The following is a 17183-nucleotide window of genomic DNA, read 5'->3' as shown; positions in this document are numbered from 1 at the left end:
GTGTTTCCTTCCAGCGTGGAATACCACTTTAGACTGGAAGGAAGGTTGATTTTCAGAAATAGAGAGGACCCCCCATCACCAGTCTGTTGTCCTACTGCTATTACCGTCACGTCTGGAATTTGGTTGTTCTGGAAGTGAAATTCTACTTGGTCAGATTTTTGTTCAACCATGTGGCATGTGCCGTTTAAACTAACATGGTTGACACTCTGTTTTAATTTTATGGGTCGGCTAGTCTGAGTCCAGAGGACCTTGTTTACGCAATCTAATAGGGGTGACAACCTTCTCAGGAGGTCATTCCCTAGTAAACAAGGGGTGCCCTCTGGGGTCACAACTATGACCGGGTGTTTCAACTTATGTCGCCCGATCTTAATGTCCAAGTCTGCCGTCCCCTCGACGGGAATTTCCTTCCCGTCAAAGTTCTGCAGTTGTCCAGGAAGAGAGGTGAGAGGAATTTGGTAATTCTCTCCCCTTCCTGCATTCAGTTCGTCAAAGGCCCTCCTGGACAGAAGGGTAGCTTGAGATCCAGTGTCCACCAGTGCTGAGATTGTACCCTGCCCCTGTACTTGTACCGGGGCATAATATCTTCCCTCCTTCTCCTCAAGGGGGCACAGATAATGTACATTTTTGGACAACTGGTGGGCTAATTTTCTGGTTTTGGACATCGCGAGAAAATAATTTTGGGCAGAATTCTGTGGAGAGCCTTGGGAATCTGAAAGAAAAATTTGGCAACTGGAGATCAGAGCCATTGTGGGTTCCCCTGGTTCCGGTTCTGGGCCGCCCCCCCCTTTTTGGAGGCAGTCACCAGGATGGGTTTGAACCAGGGGATTTTCTTGCTGTTGGTTCTGGGATGAGATGGTGGGCGGCGGTAGCTCAGTCTCCACATCTCCCCAGTCTGGATTTGCATCCCTAGGGACCCATTTTTCTTTGGGAGGAGTTCCCCCCTCTCTGAAGGAGAAGATCCTTTTCTCAGGATCCTCTGAGGATCCCTCTCCCTCAAATTGGAAGATCTGTACCTCCTCCTCAAACTGAGTCTGTTTGGGTCTTTTGTTTCTCCTACCCCCCCTCTGCTCCTTAGGAGGCAGACTTTCAGGGGCAAGAGATTTTGTTTCCGGTTCCTGGGTTTCCAGGGGCTGTTTACAAGTGAGGAAGGAAGCTTCCTCCAAGGCTTTACACCCCCCTTCCCTTTGTGCCTCCTCCCTGGGAACCGGTGATTTATCGGGGTGCTGCCCCCGTCATTGTTCTGGAGCACCAGGTCCAGAGTTGGGTGCGTTCTGCGCCGGCATGCTGATCTGAGGGTTCTGCTGTGCCCTCAGTATATGACCCATATCCCGCGCCATGTTTTGAACCTGGCGCTCTAACTGGGAAACCCGCTCAGGCTGATACGGGGCCCTGTTTTCTCCCCTGGGCTGATCCCGGGAAGGGTAGCTGTCCCTCCTCTGGTAGTACCCCTGGTTGGGAAGATTTTGGTACCCCTCCACCCTTGGCCTCCCCTCTCCCGGATTCAGTGGTCTGGGCTCAGGGAATTGAGGAAAGAAGGATGGATGATTTTGGGGTTGGAAGTCGGGTGGATATCTGGGGAAAAAGTTCTGCCCAGGGTTTGGTAAATTTCTGCCCTCCTGTGGGAAGTTTGGAGGGAAGTTCCCTGGGTTAGGTGCTTGGCTGGATCCCCCCCCTTGGGCTGGAGGAGTCCACACATAACCCAGGATGGGTCTGTTACCTTTGTAGCGAGGACTTACATAGTCAGGAGAGCGAGGGACCCCATTTGTGGGGCTGCCTCCCTGGCTCCCTGTCTGCGACTGGCCCGAGGACCTTCTGGGCCTAGCATTATTAGGTGCAGGTAGGTTTTTAGGCCCCCCCATCTCCAAATCCAAAACGGGGGTGACCTTTACCTCTGCCACCTTGGCAGCAGCAGGGGTGCTGTTGGCTTTGGGGTTTTTCTGGGCATTGCTTTTATTTTCTATGGGCTTCTGCACCTCATAGATGCGGGTAGCCTGTTCAATGACCCAGTCTAAAGATCTTTTCTCGTGAAAATCCCTCACGAGCTGGGTCATGATATATTTGGGCAAGGCATGGAAAAACGTGTTTATAAATTCACGGCTATCCGTGCGCACCCTTCTTGTGGTCTGTGCAAAAGCCCGCTTTAACTCCTGCACAAATTCTTGTGGGGCCTGATCCTCCCCACATTGCAAATTGTAGGCTGCCTTGCGAGCCTCTTGAGGATTTCTGTGAACAGAAAAATGTTTCAGGATGGCCGCCTTATAGGTGGACCATCTTAAATGATTTTGGTCCTCCAGCCCCGCAAAGAAACTGGAGTATTCCGGGGAGAAGGTCCACTTTACATATTGAATGCAGCTTTGGCTGTCCTTCAAATGGAAAGTCTCCATCATTTGTTCAAACAACTCTAAGTGCTCCCAAACAGAATACTTAGCGTTCTTATGGTAAGGCGTGATGACGCTCCTGATCGCCTTAATCTGCTTTAAGGGGTCCTTGAGCAAGGCCCTTTTTGCCTTATTGGCCTTTTTGGTTCGGGTAACCCTTGTCCATTCTTCGTCGGACTCAGAGGCACTGCTCCCAGAGGTTCCCGTCTGTTCTTCCAGGTTTTCCCGGATTCTGCGAGCCTGGGAATGGCTGGCAGAATGTGGGGACCTGGTCTCCTGTGTCCTGCGCAGTTCAGAGGAGTCTTCAGATTCCTCCTTGCTGTCAGGATTTGATGGGTACCCCCTCCACTGACCTAACTGGGCAGAGGTTTTCAGGATGCCCTTAATGGGCCTACTCTCCTGGGGTTCCCCACTGAACTGTATTGTACTTGGGTGCCCATACCCGGATGCCCACCCCTCCATTCCTGGATGGTACTGGCCTATGAGCCCCATGCTTCTGGCTGGATAGTAATCTGCCATCCCTGTGGCCCTGTGCTCATGTGCGCCAGGGGACATGGGGGTGGCAGAGTCCAGGGACTGAGAGGTATGAGGGCCTCTGGTACTAGGGCTCCTGAGGTTATGCTCCGGAGTTTCCATTTCCCAGCGAACCTCATCTCTATCCGCCCCTGCTCCCTGTTGCAATGCAAGAGCCTGCATTTGTGCCTTCAGTTCCTCAGTTAAGGCCTTACTCGACTCTATCAGTCTCTCCTGCATCGCTACCTGCTGTTGGAGCCTATCATTGTGTTGACAGAGGGCCTCATTTTCCCTCTGTGCTTCCTGGTTGGTCCTGGAGAACTGGGCCAGTCTTTGCTGCAGGAGGGTTACCTCCTGAGCTGTGTCCCTATTGGCCTGCTCCTTTCTTGCTAGAGCATCCTCCACCCTCCTGGTGTGCTCTAGCAAGTTCTGGTTTTCTTTTTGGAGGTCACCCAGTCCCTGGTGGGCCAGGTGATTTTCTTCCATTTTCCTTTTTAAATGGCAGACTTCCTGGCCTAAGGCGTCTCTTTCCTGACTAAGAGCCTGCATTTGTGCCGCCAGGTCGTCCCTTTGCCTTTGGAAGGCACCAGCTTTCTGGCGCTCCTGATCAAACTCTGCCTGGGTATCCAGGTCTTTCAGGATCAGTTTATTGCTCTCCTCTTTCTCTCTGTCTAGTTGGATTTGCAGGGTGGCTACCTGCTCTGTGCATGCCCTGTTGAAATTGATCTGTTGCTCCAGCTTTTTCTGGCTCTGCAGTAAGGAGTCCAAACTGTCTTGGTGCTCCTTCTGCAGGGCCAGAAATCTAGTATCCTGTTCTGACTTTTCCTTTTGCAGCACATCCATATCCTCCTTTATTTTAGTAATGTACAGTCTGCTGTCATTTTCTGACTCCTGGCTCCTCTGCAGCCTCTGCTCAGAAGAGTCCAGATCAGATTGGACCTTCTGTAATGCCATCTGTTGCCTATTTGCCAGATTTTGGCTTTCAGCACATCTATCCTGCATGTCTCCCATATATAGGTACAGGTATGCTGCTATCCTGGCGATCTTATTGTGTTCCTCTTTGGCTTTAGGAGCCATATATAGTTCACTCAGGGCCACATGTAAGGGACCCTGATCTCTATATATATCTGACCCTGTTTCAGTGACCTGTTGTGTGATGGCCTGCAACCACACATCCTGGCCCTGTTCGGTCCATTCACCTCTCACAAATAGCTTATGCAAGAGGTGCTCTCTGGCTATTTTCATGTCTACTAAGGTCGTCATTCTAGAGATTGGTCTCTGTCCTGACTTACAGAAGTTAGTATTTTATTTTTGCAGAACAGAACTTTTCTTGGAGTGTCCCTTTTGAGGAATGCTTCACAGCGTAATGCAGCGTGGTGATCCGACCGGGTGTATGTATCCCGTCAGTTAGCACACTGTATTAAGCTGCACAACTGGTAAATCTAACCCAACGTCTCGGCTCGAGCCCCCACTTTGTAAGAGGATTCAATTCAGCACTACAGCCAAGTTAACGCCTAGTCTAGAATACTGAATGAAAACCCTTATTGATATATCTTTAGGTCCAGTTCATGCGTTCTGGATGACTACCCTTGTATAACACCCCTCTCTTGGAATCCCCCTGACCCCACTGAGCCAAGAAGTAATTCTGTTTTGCAAGTTTAAAAGGTTTATTTGATAAATTAAAATATATATCACACTTTTTAATAAATTAATAATTGAATATCACACTTAATCTGATATGGTAAATATTAACAACGGAGAATCTGGCACTAGCACACTTCTTTAATCACTAATGAGTTGACATGAAATGGATAAGGTAGCACACTGGTATATAGGAACAAAAGTATAATGTGGTAGAGGATGCTTTATGTAGGCTCAGGTGGATGCAATATTCAATGAATGCAGTACAGAAAATACGCAATATGATTTCAACCAAACAATGTAATCACTTTTCTCTGGCTACTCCCCTCCCCCCCTTGATGCAAGGCAAGGAAATGGAAGGAAAACACACAGTTCTCAGAAATGCAATCAACTGTAATTCAGTTCAATCCAGCAAGCTTAAACAGAAGTTTGAAAACACAGGCAAATGCTTTGATAGGTGCTAGCAATGAATGAGAAATATGCTGGAAACGCTCTTAATTCCCTTTTAGAGGTTCAGGATGAGTGGTATCTAGTTAATATTAGTCCAGGCTCACACTAGCAATGATGCAGGGATAGTTAGCAGGTTAAACGAATTTCTGGCAAATGAAATCAGGCAGCAGCAGTTTTTTTACATGTGAAGAAATTGCAAATCGCGGCAAAATTCGCGGATGCGCCGAGCGCTATTACAAAGGAACCGCAAGGACTATCTCTACCGTTTTGGGGTCCTAGGAAAGCCTGGGATCTCAGCTTCCAAATGAAAGTTATTGCAAGTCTCTAGCCCAAACGGTTGCGGAGATATGAGTAATTTAGTAAAGGTCGTTTTTGGTTTTGTAAATTTTAAACGCACACTTTTTCAAAATGACAAATTTTACTAGAAATGACAGGTGACAGATAGGAGGCAGTTCTACTTAGGTTAAATAGATTGAATTAGATGAATTTAAACTAAGAGATGTGTTCTGAGTTTTGCTAAGTACTCACAAGAGATTTTGAACAGGAAAGCGACTTGGTCACGATCTTCAGTCTGGTCAGGTCTTTCCGGATTCTGCTCACAGCGCCTGGTCTGGTCTCGGCTAGGCACAGCACTGCTTTCTCTCTGGTCTGGTCTCTGCTAGGCACAGCACTGCTTTCTCTCTGGTCTGGTCTCTGCTAGACACAGCACTGCTTTCTCTCTGGTCTGGTCTCTGCTCTGGATAGATTGAAGTCTCTAGTTTGGCTTTCTGGAGTTTGATGGAGGTAAGTATGGATTTTTCCGGCAGGGCTTCCAGCGGCAGATGAAATTGAATGTCTCTATGTGTCCTGACTCTCTGCTTTTATCTGTTTCTTGAGAATGGGTGTGTGTGTTGCATCACTAGACTTGCCCCTCTCATTCGTCATTGGTCAGGCTTCCATTCCTCCGCTTGATTGGCAAACTGAACTGTGAGTCAGATTGATGTCATTTTATGATCTCTTGAAACAACCTCCCTTATCATCTGTGCACCCAAATATATATATGATCAAAATCCATACTTCAGAGTTACACAGTTGTTTGAAATTACATATACATGGTGTGGCTGAATTTAGCCATGTCTATGTCCAAATCTGCTCATTCTCGGAGCTTGCATTCAAAGAGTGTACATAATTGACTTTTTAACTGCTTTTTCAATTTCCGACATGGACCCAACTTTACATACATGTGTGCAGGGGGTAGGGACATTAACTGATGAAGTTTCAGATTTTTAACATGCACACATTTAGAGTAATATCCACTTTTCCGCTAAAACCCCCCTGAACATACCACCGGTTCCTACCACGTCTTAAACTGTGGGCAGAAAAATCACAAGAATTATGGTATCATTTATAAAATTTTCACATGTCCGCACTATGAATTATCCCCCTTTTTATAAAACCATATCCTTGCTGCAGGGGTGTGTCTTTTCAGGTCACATGGTACAGAAACCAGTCTTTCCAGTTTCTGCCAAGCCAGCTTGCTTCTCACAGGCAGTGCCCCTCCCAGCTTCTCCAGGAGGAAGCCACTTTTTACGACGTCTGTAATAAAAACCTTTGCCTGAGTGGAGAGGGCTTTGTTCACTCTCTGGCAGAGCACAAGAAATTCAATTATCAGATAGATGGCATATCCTTAGTGGGGGCAGCAAAAGGAAGGTTGGCCTGGGAACATAGTTGTGACTCAAGTTTCACTCCTGATGGGATCCGTTGCTAGGCAAAATCAAGTTCCTTAAGCCAGACCTTCAGCTAACTTTTTGTTGCTTTTAAAATAACTTGTAATTTTACACATGCAGCTAGAATGCTGATTCTAAGTGCAAAACTATGACATTTCAACAGTTACAAAGGCATGTGACACCAAACATAGGTCACTCATTTAATTTAACATTTTCGATTTTGGTGGTTTTAAATCCAGTTGCAGTTAGGCTTAAGCTGCTGACTCCATAGCATTTTTGTTATAAGCATTGTTTTTGGGCTCTTCATTTCCCAGATTTTGTAGGCACACAAAACTCCATTCTGCCAAATGTCTGCTGGTGTTCAGTGAATATTTTGCACATGTTGCAAGGTTTGAAATAGGCATTTTGCTTGCCTTCAGAAAAACACACAGTGGGTTTTAAAACGCCGGCTTTTGGATAGTGGTGAGTACTGGTACTGCACCCATTTTTGGGATTTTCTTGGATTAATGCATTCTAAACAGGAATGGTTCTTACATGGTAGTAAATCCTTGCTTAACATTGTTTTGATGGGGCTCCTTACAGTAAGATGGTTATGTGGAACCCCACAAAAAGGGTTGAATCTTTAAAGTGGTCCAATGAGTCACGATTTCAGCAACTTTTTGACATCAGTAAAAGTGGATTTTGTTAACAAAGACCTTTCTTTACCCTGGTGGGTGGCAAGTTAGGTAACCATTTTGGTGTGCGCGCAACTGCGCAGCTTTCCTGGATTTCGGCGCACATGTGGGTTTTCCGCCATCTTGAATTTCCTAAGCCCACAGCACCAAATGTTGTAGCAGGGTAGCTTAAACGTGGGTCAGGACACCCTACAGGGCGGTGGGAGACATGGGTGGGGGCCTGGTGGCGGGTGCCCCTGCACTGCTGGGGGGTGGGGTGGTGGGAGACATGAGTTGGACATGGGTGGGGGCCTGCTGGCAGGTGCCCCACAGTGCTGGGGGGTGGGGGTGGTGGGAGACATGAGTTGGACATGGGTGGGGGCCTGCTGGCAGGTGCCCCACAGTGCTGGGGGTGGGGGTGGTGGGAGACATGGGTGGGGGCCTGGTGGAGGGTGCCCCTGCACTGCTGGGGCGTGGGGGTGGTGGGAGACATGGGTGGGGGCCTGGTGGAGGGTGCCCCTGGTGGCTTGGGGGTGGGGGTGGTGGGAGACATGGGTGGGGGCCTGGTGGAGGGTGCCCCTGCACTGCTGGGGGGGTGGGGTGGTGGGAGACATGGGTGGGGGCCTGGTGGAGGCTGCCCCTGGTGGCTGGGGGGTGGGGGTGGTGGGAGACATGGGTGGGGGCCTGGTGGAGGGTGCCCCACAGTGCTGGGGGTGGGGGTATTGGGAGACATGGGTGGGGGCCTGGTGGAGGGTGCCCCTGCACTGCTGGGGGGTGGGGGTGGTGGGAGACATGGGTGGGGGCCTGGTGGAGGCTGCCCCTGTTGGCTGGGGGGTGGGGGTGGTGGGAGACATGGGTGGGGGCCTGGTGGAGGGTGCCCCACAGTGCTGGGGGGTGGGGGTGGTGGGAGACATGAGTTGGATATGGGTGGGAGCCTGCTGGCAGGTGCCCCACAGTGCTGGGGGGTGGGGGTGGTGGGAGACATGAGTTGGACATGGGTGGGGGCCTGCTGGCAGGTGCCCCACAGTGCTGGGGGGTGGGGGTGGTGGGAGACATGGGTGGGGGCCTGGTGGAGGGTGCCCCTGCACTGTTGGGGGGTGGGGGTGGTGGGAGACATGGGTGGGGGCCTGGTGGAGGGTGACCCGCACTGCTGGGGGGTGGGGTGGTGGGAGACATGAGTTGGAAAAGGTGGGGGCCTGCTGGCAGGTGCCCCACAGTGCTGGGGGGTGGGGGTTGTGGGAGACATGAGTTGGACATGGGTGGGGGCCTGCTGGCAGGTGCCCCACAGTGCTGGGGGGTGGGGTGGGGGTGGGAGACATGGGTGGGGGCCTGGTGGAGGGTGCCCCTGCACTGCTGTAGGGTGGGGGTGGTGGGAGACATGGGTGGGGGCCTGCTGGCAGGTGCCCCACAGTGCTGGGGAGTAGGGGTGATGGGAGACATGAGTTGGACATGGGTGGGGGCCTGCTGGCAGGTGCCCCACAGTGCTGGGGGTTGGGGGGGTGGGAGACATGGGTGCGGGCCTGGTGGAGGGTGCCCCACAGTGCTGGGGGGTGGGGGTGGTGGGAGACATGAGTTGGACATGGGTGGGGGCCTGCTGGCAGGTGCCCCACAGTGCTGGGGGCTGGGGGTGGTGGGAGACATGCGTTGCACATGGGTGGGGGCCTGCTGGCAGGTGCCCCACAGTGCTTGGGGGTGGGAGTGGTGGGAGACATGGGTGGGGGCCTGGTGGAGGGTGCCCCACAGTGCTGGGGGGTGGGGGTGGTGGGAGACATGGGTGGGGGCCTGGTGGAGGGTGTCCCTGCACTGCTGGGGGGTGGGGGTGGTGGGAGACATGGGTGGGGGCCTGGTGGAGGGTGCCCCTGGTGGCTGGGTGGTGGGGGTGGTGGGAGACATGGGTGGGGGCCTGGTGGAGGGTGCCCCACAGTGCTGGGGGGTGGGGGTGGTGGGAGACATGAGTTGGACATGGGTGGGGGCCTGCTGGGAGGTGCCCCACAGTGCTGGGGGGTGGGGTTGGTGGGAGACATGAGTTGGACATGGGTGGGGGCCTGCTGGCAGGTGCCCCACTGTGGTGGGAGACATGGGTGGGGGCCTGGTGGAGGGTGACCCGCACTGCTGGGGGGTGGGGGTGGTGGGAGACATGAGTTGGACATGGGTGGGGGCCTGCTGGCAGGTGCCCCACAGTGCTGGGGGGTGGGGGTGGTGGGAGACATGAGTTGGACATGGGTGGGGGCCTGCTGGCAGGTGCCCCACAGTGCTGGGGGGTGGGGAGAGTGGGAGACATGGGTGGGGGCCTGTTGGAAGCTGCCCCTGCACTGCTGGGGGGTGGGGGTGGTGGGAGACATGGGTGGAGGCCTGCTGGCAGGTGCCCCACAGAGCTGGGGGGTGAGGGTTGTGGGAGACATGGGTGGGTGCCTGGTGGAGGGTGCCCCACAGTGCTGGGGGGTGGGGGTGGTGGGAGACATGAGTTGGACATGGGTGGGGGCCTGCTGGCAGGTGCCCCACAGTGCTGGGGAATGGGGGGGTGGGAGACATGGGTGGGGGCCTGGTGGAGGGTGCCCTTGCACTGCTAGGGGGTGGGGTGGTGGGAGACATGGGTGGGGGCCTGCTGGCAGGTGCCCCACAGTGCTGGGGGGTGGGGGTGGTGGGAGACATGTGTTGGACATGGGTGGGGGCCTGCTGGCAGGTGCCCCACAGTGCTGGGGGGTGGGGGTGGTGGGAGACATGCGTTGGACATGGGTGGGGGCCTGCTGGCAGGTGCCCCACAGTGCTGGGGGGTGGGGGTGGTGGGAGACATGGGTGGGGGCCTGGTGGAGGGTGCCCCTGGTGGCTGGGAGTGCAGGGGGACATGCGTTGGTGGGCAGTAGTGCAAGTTGACATGTGGGTTGGCTGGGGGTCATAGCCATGGTGGATGGTGTGCCTGCAGGACATGCACAGGGTAGGCCCCTGTGGTGTGAGCCACCTGCAGGGGCCGTGGAGGGTGTAGAGGGAACACCTTGGAGGACCCACACGTGCAATTCATGTGTGGTGCTCCCCGCGCACCCCTGTAATGCACGTACCCTGATGGAATCGCGTGTGGATCTTCCCGCGCACCCCTGAAATACACGTACCCTGATGGAATCGCATGTGGAACTTCCCGCGCACCCCTGGAATACACGTACCCTGCTGATGTCGCGTGTGAAACTTCCCCCGCACCACGAAATACACGTACCCTGATGAAATTGCGTGTGGAACTTCCCGCGCACCCCTGAAATACACGTGCCCTGCTGATGTCGCGTGTGAAACTTCCCCCGCACCCCAAAATACATGTACCATGATAAAATCGCGTGTGGAAATTCCCGCGCACCCCTGAAATACACGTACCCTGCTGCAATCGCGTGTGGCACTTCCCACGCACCCCTGAGATACGCGTACCGTGCTTGCACGGGCCCAATCGCGTGTGGAATTTCCCGCGCACCCCTGAAATACACGTACCCTGCTGAAATCGCGTGTGACACTTCCCGCGCACCCCTGAAATATGCGTACCCTGCTCGCATGGGCCCAATCGCGTGTGGAAATTCCCGCGCACCCCGAAATACACGTACCCTGCTGAAATCGTGTGTGGCACTTCCCGCGCACCCCTGAGATACGTGTACCCTGCGGAAATCGCGTATGGAACTTCCCGCGCACTCCTGAAATACGCATACCCTGCTCGCACGGGGCCAATCGCGTGAGGTACTTCCCGCGCACCCCAGTGATACACGTAGCCCGCTTGCCGTGCTGGTACAGGGTTAGCGCAGCCCTTTGCGCTGGATTGGGTATATTGATGGCTTTTCCCTGCGCAAGAGGCGTTCTTGGGGGCGTAACTGGCGCTGCTGCAGGGTCGCTGCGCCACTGTGCGCCACGGCTGGTTTTGGTGGCTGGAATCCATGAATACGCTGTGCGCGGAAATGGATTTTAGCGCACACGGCTGGCGCAGGGATTCGCACGCGCACACTGTGCGCCAGCCGGGTGCGCCACTTGTGCGCTGAATTCTATGAATTACCCCCAGTAAGTTGTATATCTCAAGGATTAGGGTCCACATTTCCCAACGGGTTCAGCTGGCCCTTGGCCTCTCTCTTGTAGCTAAGGTTGGGCCCTCTACAGCTCCTTCTGTGAGGGTCCTGGCCTCGTAGCCCACCAGCGGTTCCTTTTTTTTGATGCCTCGCCACATGCTCTTGCCAAAGGGTCTCTGCACTCATCCCTTCTCTCCTCCTCTCCCTTATTTCGACCCTCCTTAACACCTTGTTGCATGTGTGTTCCTCCATCCCTCCTAGCTAAACCCCCATTGACATGAGACTTCACCCTCCTCTCCCCTTTTCTTCTCCTCGGATATCCTTCACTTCCTTGCAGACACTCTGCACTATCTTCTGCCCCAAAGTATTCTCCCCCTATTGATGTTTCTCTCATCCTCCTCCATCCTACTCCCTTACTCCTCCTCCAAACTATTGTTCTCACTGGTGTTCTATTCCTCCACTTAAGGATTCAGTCTCTTTTGGGGATTTGAACTCACAGCCCTGTGGTTCATTGCCTAGTGTTCTGCCTACTGTGCTTGACAGGTTCCACTGAACAGCACCCACATAGCGCCTTACATGGAGAATTCCATTCAATTCGAATGTAAAGTATGATTTTTTTTATTGAAAACTTGACATCTGTCAAACATTCAGAAATGTATCACATTACATTGTTCGTCTTGAAGGGGGCATTATGGGCCTAATTCACACAAGCATTTTACAATGGCAAAACCCCATTGGAAAACGGTCTGTGAATTAGGCCCTATTTGTTTGTGGTCAGACTGAATAGGATAAGAAGAAAACATGCACAACAGAGCTCAGAAAGGCCAGCCTGGTCACATCACACCCCATCTGAATTCAACATTTATCTGCAACGCTGTCTACACGCCATTCTGATGAATAGATTTAGTTTGCGGAGCTGTCAGATTACATTACCATAGTAACCATAGACTCTTCCTTCAGGGGGAAAGGATGTCGCTGCCAGCACACACAATGGGACGAGCCTTTCCTCAATCCTAGGATATAGCATTTTCCTACAATCAGTCCCCCCATGTAATCTGCATCTCCCCAGGATCAGCTATAAACACATATGGGGCACCACATAAAAGGATGGGGAGGTGGAGGGACACGGAAAGACTGAAGAGAGTCCATCTGCTCAGCTAGGCCCTTTCTGCAAGCTGTTTTTCTAAATATAGGTGTATATAAAAAAGCTACTCTCTGAGAAGGCTAGCTTGAGGTATACATGAAATCACCAAAACAGACTAAAGAAAGTCTGGGAGAAGAATCGTGACAGAGGGCCTCATTACGGCTTTCGCGGTAGCCATGCCGCTATTGGCGACATGACTGCCTCCAAAACCGGGTCCGGGTTCCCTGAATGGGGAATTACCGGGCCATCCTGAGTTTGGAGGGCCTGGTAATTTCTCCCTCAGGGAACCCGGGCCCGGACCTTCCCCATTCCCATTCGAACCCTCATAGGGCTCAATGGGAATTGGTGCAGGGAGCTAACAGTGGGCCGATTACGACTGGCCCGTTGTTAGCTCCCTGGTCCCCTCGCGGGAACGGATAGCGACGCCTGGTTTTACCAGGCGTCCTTACCGGGTCCGCGAAGGGGACCTCGTAATCAGGCGGAATGGGTTTAACGGGGCCGCATCCATTAGCAGCACCCGTTAACCCATTCTGCCAAGATTGTAATGAGGCCCAGAAACATAAGACCCATCATGTGCACAGGTGATAAGAAGTTCAAGCAAACATGTTTTACCAGCAGTACCTGCATCTCAATAGCAAAGGGAAGGCATGATCCATTGTTTCCTTTTCTGTTCATCAGAAACTCAAGAGAACATGGCTGTCCATCAGCACTTGACTCTAAGCAAAGAATAGTCACCAGGAGAAATCATAAAATACCTCTGAGGGAACCACGTCATTTCCTAAACATGTAGCCCCACAAGCAGAGGCATAGACAGGGTAGGGCCTGAGCGGGCAAGGCCCACTCAAAATCTGTAAATGTCCACTCAAAATCTGTAAATGCCCACTCAACAGCACTGTGTGGGCATTTACAAATGTTAATGTCACTGGGGTGGGCCCAATTAGGTTAGCTTCCGGCCCCGCGTGTTAGACAATCCTGTCTGCGCCTCTGCCCACAAGGGTTACAGAAGGGAAGGGTGTCAAGATCAGCAGAAAGGATTCATGCAGAAGTATACTTATGCCAGCATGCTCCCAGAAACCATACTGGGTCACCACATTTTAGCCGCAAAGCCCGCTGAGTAGAAATCTACAGTGTGCTTTAGGAAAGGAAATGGAATTTTTTTCGGACATGCAGAGATGGGCCCTCAGTATGTTAGGAGACACCCCTGCTTGCATGTATATTCCTCACAATCTTCTGGCTCAAATGGCTAGGAATATCCCTAAATGTAAGAACAGAAATCTAACAACAGTCATGTTCAAATACCAGAAGACTACTTACCCATGCATGCTGGAGTAGGGGCAAATGTGTACCTACTTCCAGAAGAGTCACACAAAAGAAGAAGTCGTGATGAGCCCGAGGTACTTTTTTACCAAGCGGAGGAGAGGAGTTTTGGTTTAAAGAAATCAGAAGATCTAAACATTGTAGGGGCTTGTGAAGCACCAGTCTCCCAGATGAAGACCCACCTTACATAGTAAGAACTGTGGCGTGGAAATAGGACGAACAAATGATGCACAGCTCCCCACTAGTGAGCATACAGATGGATCATGTTTTCAGTACTGCTGGAAGGATGGCTATGTTCATATGCTTTGATGCTGTGCCAAATCACCAGTGTTGAAGTTCCAGAATGCCTAGGCTTGTCCATGAACTGGTGTGCTGTGTTCCTGCCAGGGGTATTCAGACCGTAGTCTGCTTGGGGTGCAAGAAATTGTATGGGTGAAGGTAAGAGGATGGGAACGTGAGAAATAGATGAAAGGAGCATAAGCAGGGAAGGACTCAGCAGGGGAAGAATATGTTTGGGTGGCATGGTGCATGTCCGTCCTGTTAGGTTACCCATCGTTCTGCAAAAGGGAGGGAGCAGATATGTGTCCTAAAGTGTTTTGATAAGTTGGCTATGTTACCATAGCAGACTTGGAGAATTGTAAGTTAGTACACAATGTCATGTTGGCTACATGATGGGCTCAAATGTGTGCTTGTGCAATCCTGGTGGTTGGGACTGCAGGAAAAACTCCAGAATGTTAATTCTGTGACTGCCATGCCTGGGCAAGGAGTGGCATAGTCAACAGTAGACGGTATTTAAAGGGGAATGCTCTTGCTAACCAGGCTCAGACTGACCTATAGGGCTACAGGGCAACGCACAAACCAAAAACTGTAAATGCTAGTGTGGGCAACTTTTTTGGCCCATGTGGCCCAGTTTGATAAATTACTACGGCTAGTAGTTTTGATCAGTGTTACTGAACGTTCTTTAAAAGGCACAATTTGCATCACAGTTGATCAAGCTGTGGTTTTGCGGCTATCACTTGGGCGCAGCAGTTCTCAGCCTGGTAGACAGCTCTTTTTGTGTGCTGAATGAGCGCATCTTGCGTAGGAGGTAGATTGTCATTTTCTCTACGTTTCTGAGTAAATAGGTGTTTTCTTGTCTCATTGGCATGTTCGTCACTGCCCGTACGGTCATATTGCAAAGCTACAAATCTCTCCAATGGCTTCAGCATTTCTTTTACTGCCTGCTGACCAGGCCTAGAAAAAAAGAACACCTGTGGGAGACACATGTGTTTCTCGTAACTCTGACCAAACATCTATCACCATCGTTCTCACTCAGTCACATTCCATTCACCACGTTTTCCTCCTGAATCATTGTTTTTATTATATAAAAATGTAAAACAACTCCATAGCATCAAATATCTGTCTCAAATCCACTCCCGGTTGATTATTTCTCACATAAATAAGTGCTGGGGTTAGAAAAAGTGACTCAGAAAAACTCAAAGCAGCAATATTATGTTTAACAACCAATTCACTTTTTTTTAATCCACAGCCTGGACTTGTTGCCTCAATGCCTTTTCTCTGGCCATTTACAGTGTTCATACTCTATTTCAATATTTTCTTATGACTAAATGACAGTGGAAAAACCATGACAATCTAAAATAAAAGGTCATGTGTTCCGTCTCAGACTTGTATATATTTTCTTTGATGCACTGTGTGATATACAAGTAGATAAGCAAAGGAGTTGCCCATTCTCGGTTGTGCCTGAAGCCTCTATCAAACCCATGCTCCTGACGTCTCACCAAACTGTTGTACATTAGTAACTGTGCAACGGTTAGGATTGGTTTTGGCATTGTTGAAGAACTTGTGTGCTCTAGAACCTTAAAGCGTCTCATGCGCTAGATGGAATTACCAATAATTATCTCAGACCCAAATAACCAGACACATTCAAAGAATATGGCCAAGTACTACTTTATTGTCAACTCTAATAAAGTAGGGCAATCTGACCAACAACAAACTGTAGTCCGCGCACTCGAACTTCAATTTTGTTAACACAAAGGCATTATACCTCAATGTATGTCAGCTATGATGACTTCATCCTATGTGGCAAACTGTAAAACCTATTGAAGGGAAGGCCTGGTTAAGGGAATAGTTATACCTATACATAATATAAGTATTAGTAATATCACTGGATGCCCCTTATCTAATAGGCATTCCTTAACCCACCTCTAAATATGCATAATACAGATTATAACAGAATAACAGCAGCAGGTTGGTATGTGCAACACTGTATAACATGTTGCTACATAGACCCTCTGATTGGTTGGCACTCTCTCTCAACCTTGGACTTTTGGCTCGTTAGCAGCACGTAAACAAAATGAAACTCAGGTGCAGAGAGCAACCTCAGACTACTAACCACTTGCCCAATTAGTCCATCATCTCTCATCGGTTAGGCCCCAAGCCAAGGGTTGTTCTTCATAGTTGACCTTGCTGCCTGTTCTCTGTTCTGGGACATTTAAGGGAGTGTAGGTACACCGTTATCTTCATCTGGAGCTCAATGGGATACTCTTTGTTTTAGACTTCTGAGTCACATGTGAGGAGACCACGATTGTGTCCATTTCGTCCTTTTAATTACTGCTATCTAATTTAATTAAGCTGGGTGTCATTTCTCCTCTTGGCCTCTAGGGAATTGCTCGCTCCACCCTGCATATGCCTTTCGCATCTTTAATTGTCCAATACTTGGCGCTTGAAGATGTTTTCTTATTTGCTTAATCTAAGCGAATTTGTTCTTACGTACATGGCCTATCCTCTTGACTCCCTTTGTGCCTGGCAATTATCCATTGAAGTGGCATCCTTGATTCCAGGCCAATACACTCCTCTGCGTTCCTCACACAAAACTGTTTTTCCAGAATCTTCTAATTCTACAGCCCTGGTCTGTCTCTGAGGTAGCTTGTTCAATTTCTGACATCCATCTTTTTCTCATGGCTGCCTTAGCCACATAATATTTTCTTCTGCAGCAAGCTTCTATATGTCTCAGTGTCACGACCCGTGACCCAAAACCCCACTGGCAGGGTGATATGCCAGGTAGGGTTAAGACTCAGGGTTCACATAGTGCCCCAAGGGCCTTGCACTATCCTCATGGAGTCAGTCCTGGCGCCTTTGGTGCCAGGCTCATGTTCAGATTGGGACACAGTCTTGAAGTGACTACTTTTCATTGGAGGCCTGCAGCCAACATGGAGGCACCCACACAGTCTAGTTCCTAGAACCAGACTGTGCAGTGCAGTGTTTTGGGTGTGGTAGCCCGGACTACTTTACCTGGACTACTTTACTAGAGGGGTACATAAACCACACCCAAGTTACAGAACGTGCTTCGC

The sequence above is a fragment of the Ambystoma mexicanum genome, chromosome 1q (assembly GCF_040938575.1).
Source record: "Ambystoma mexicanum isolate Mex_15411 chromosome 1q, UKY_AmexF1_1, whole genome shotgun sequence".
Taxonomy (NCBI): domain Eukaryota; kingdom Metazoa; phylum Chordata; class Amphibia; order Caudata; family Ambystomatidae; genus Ambystoma; species Ambystoma mexicanum.
Note: the sequence above shows the minus strand (reverse complement) of the source record.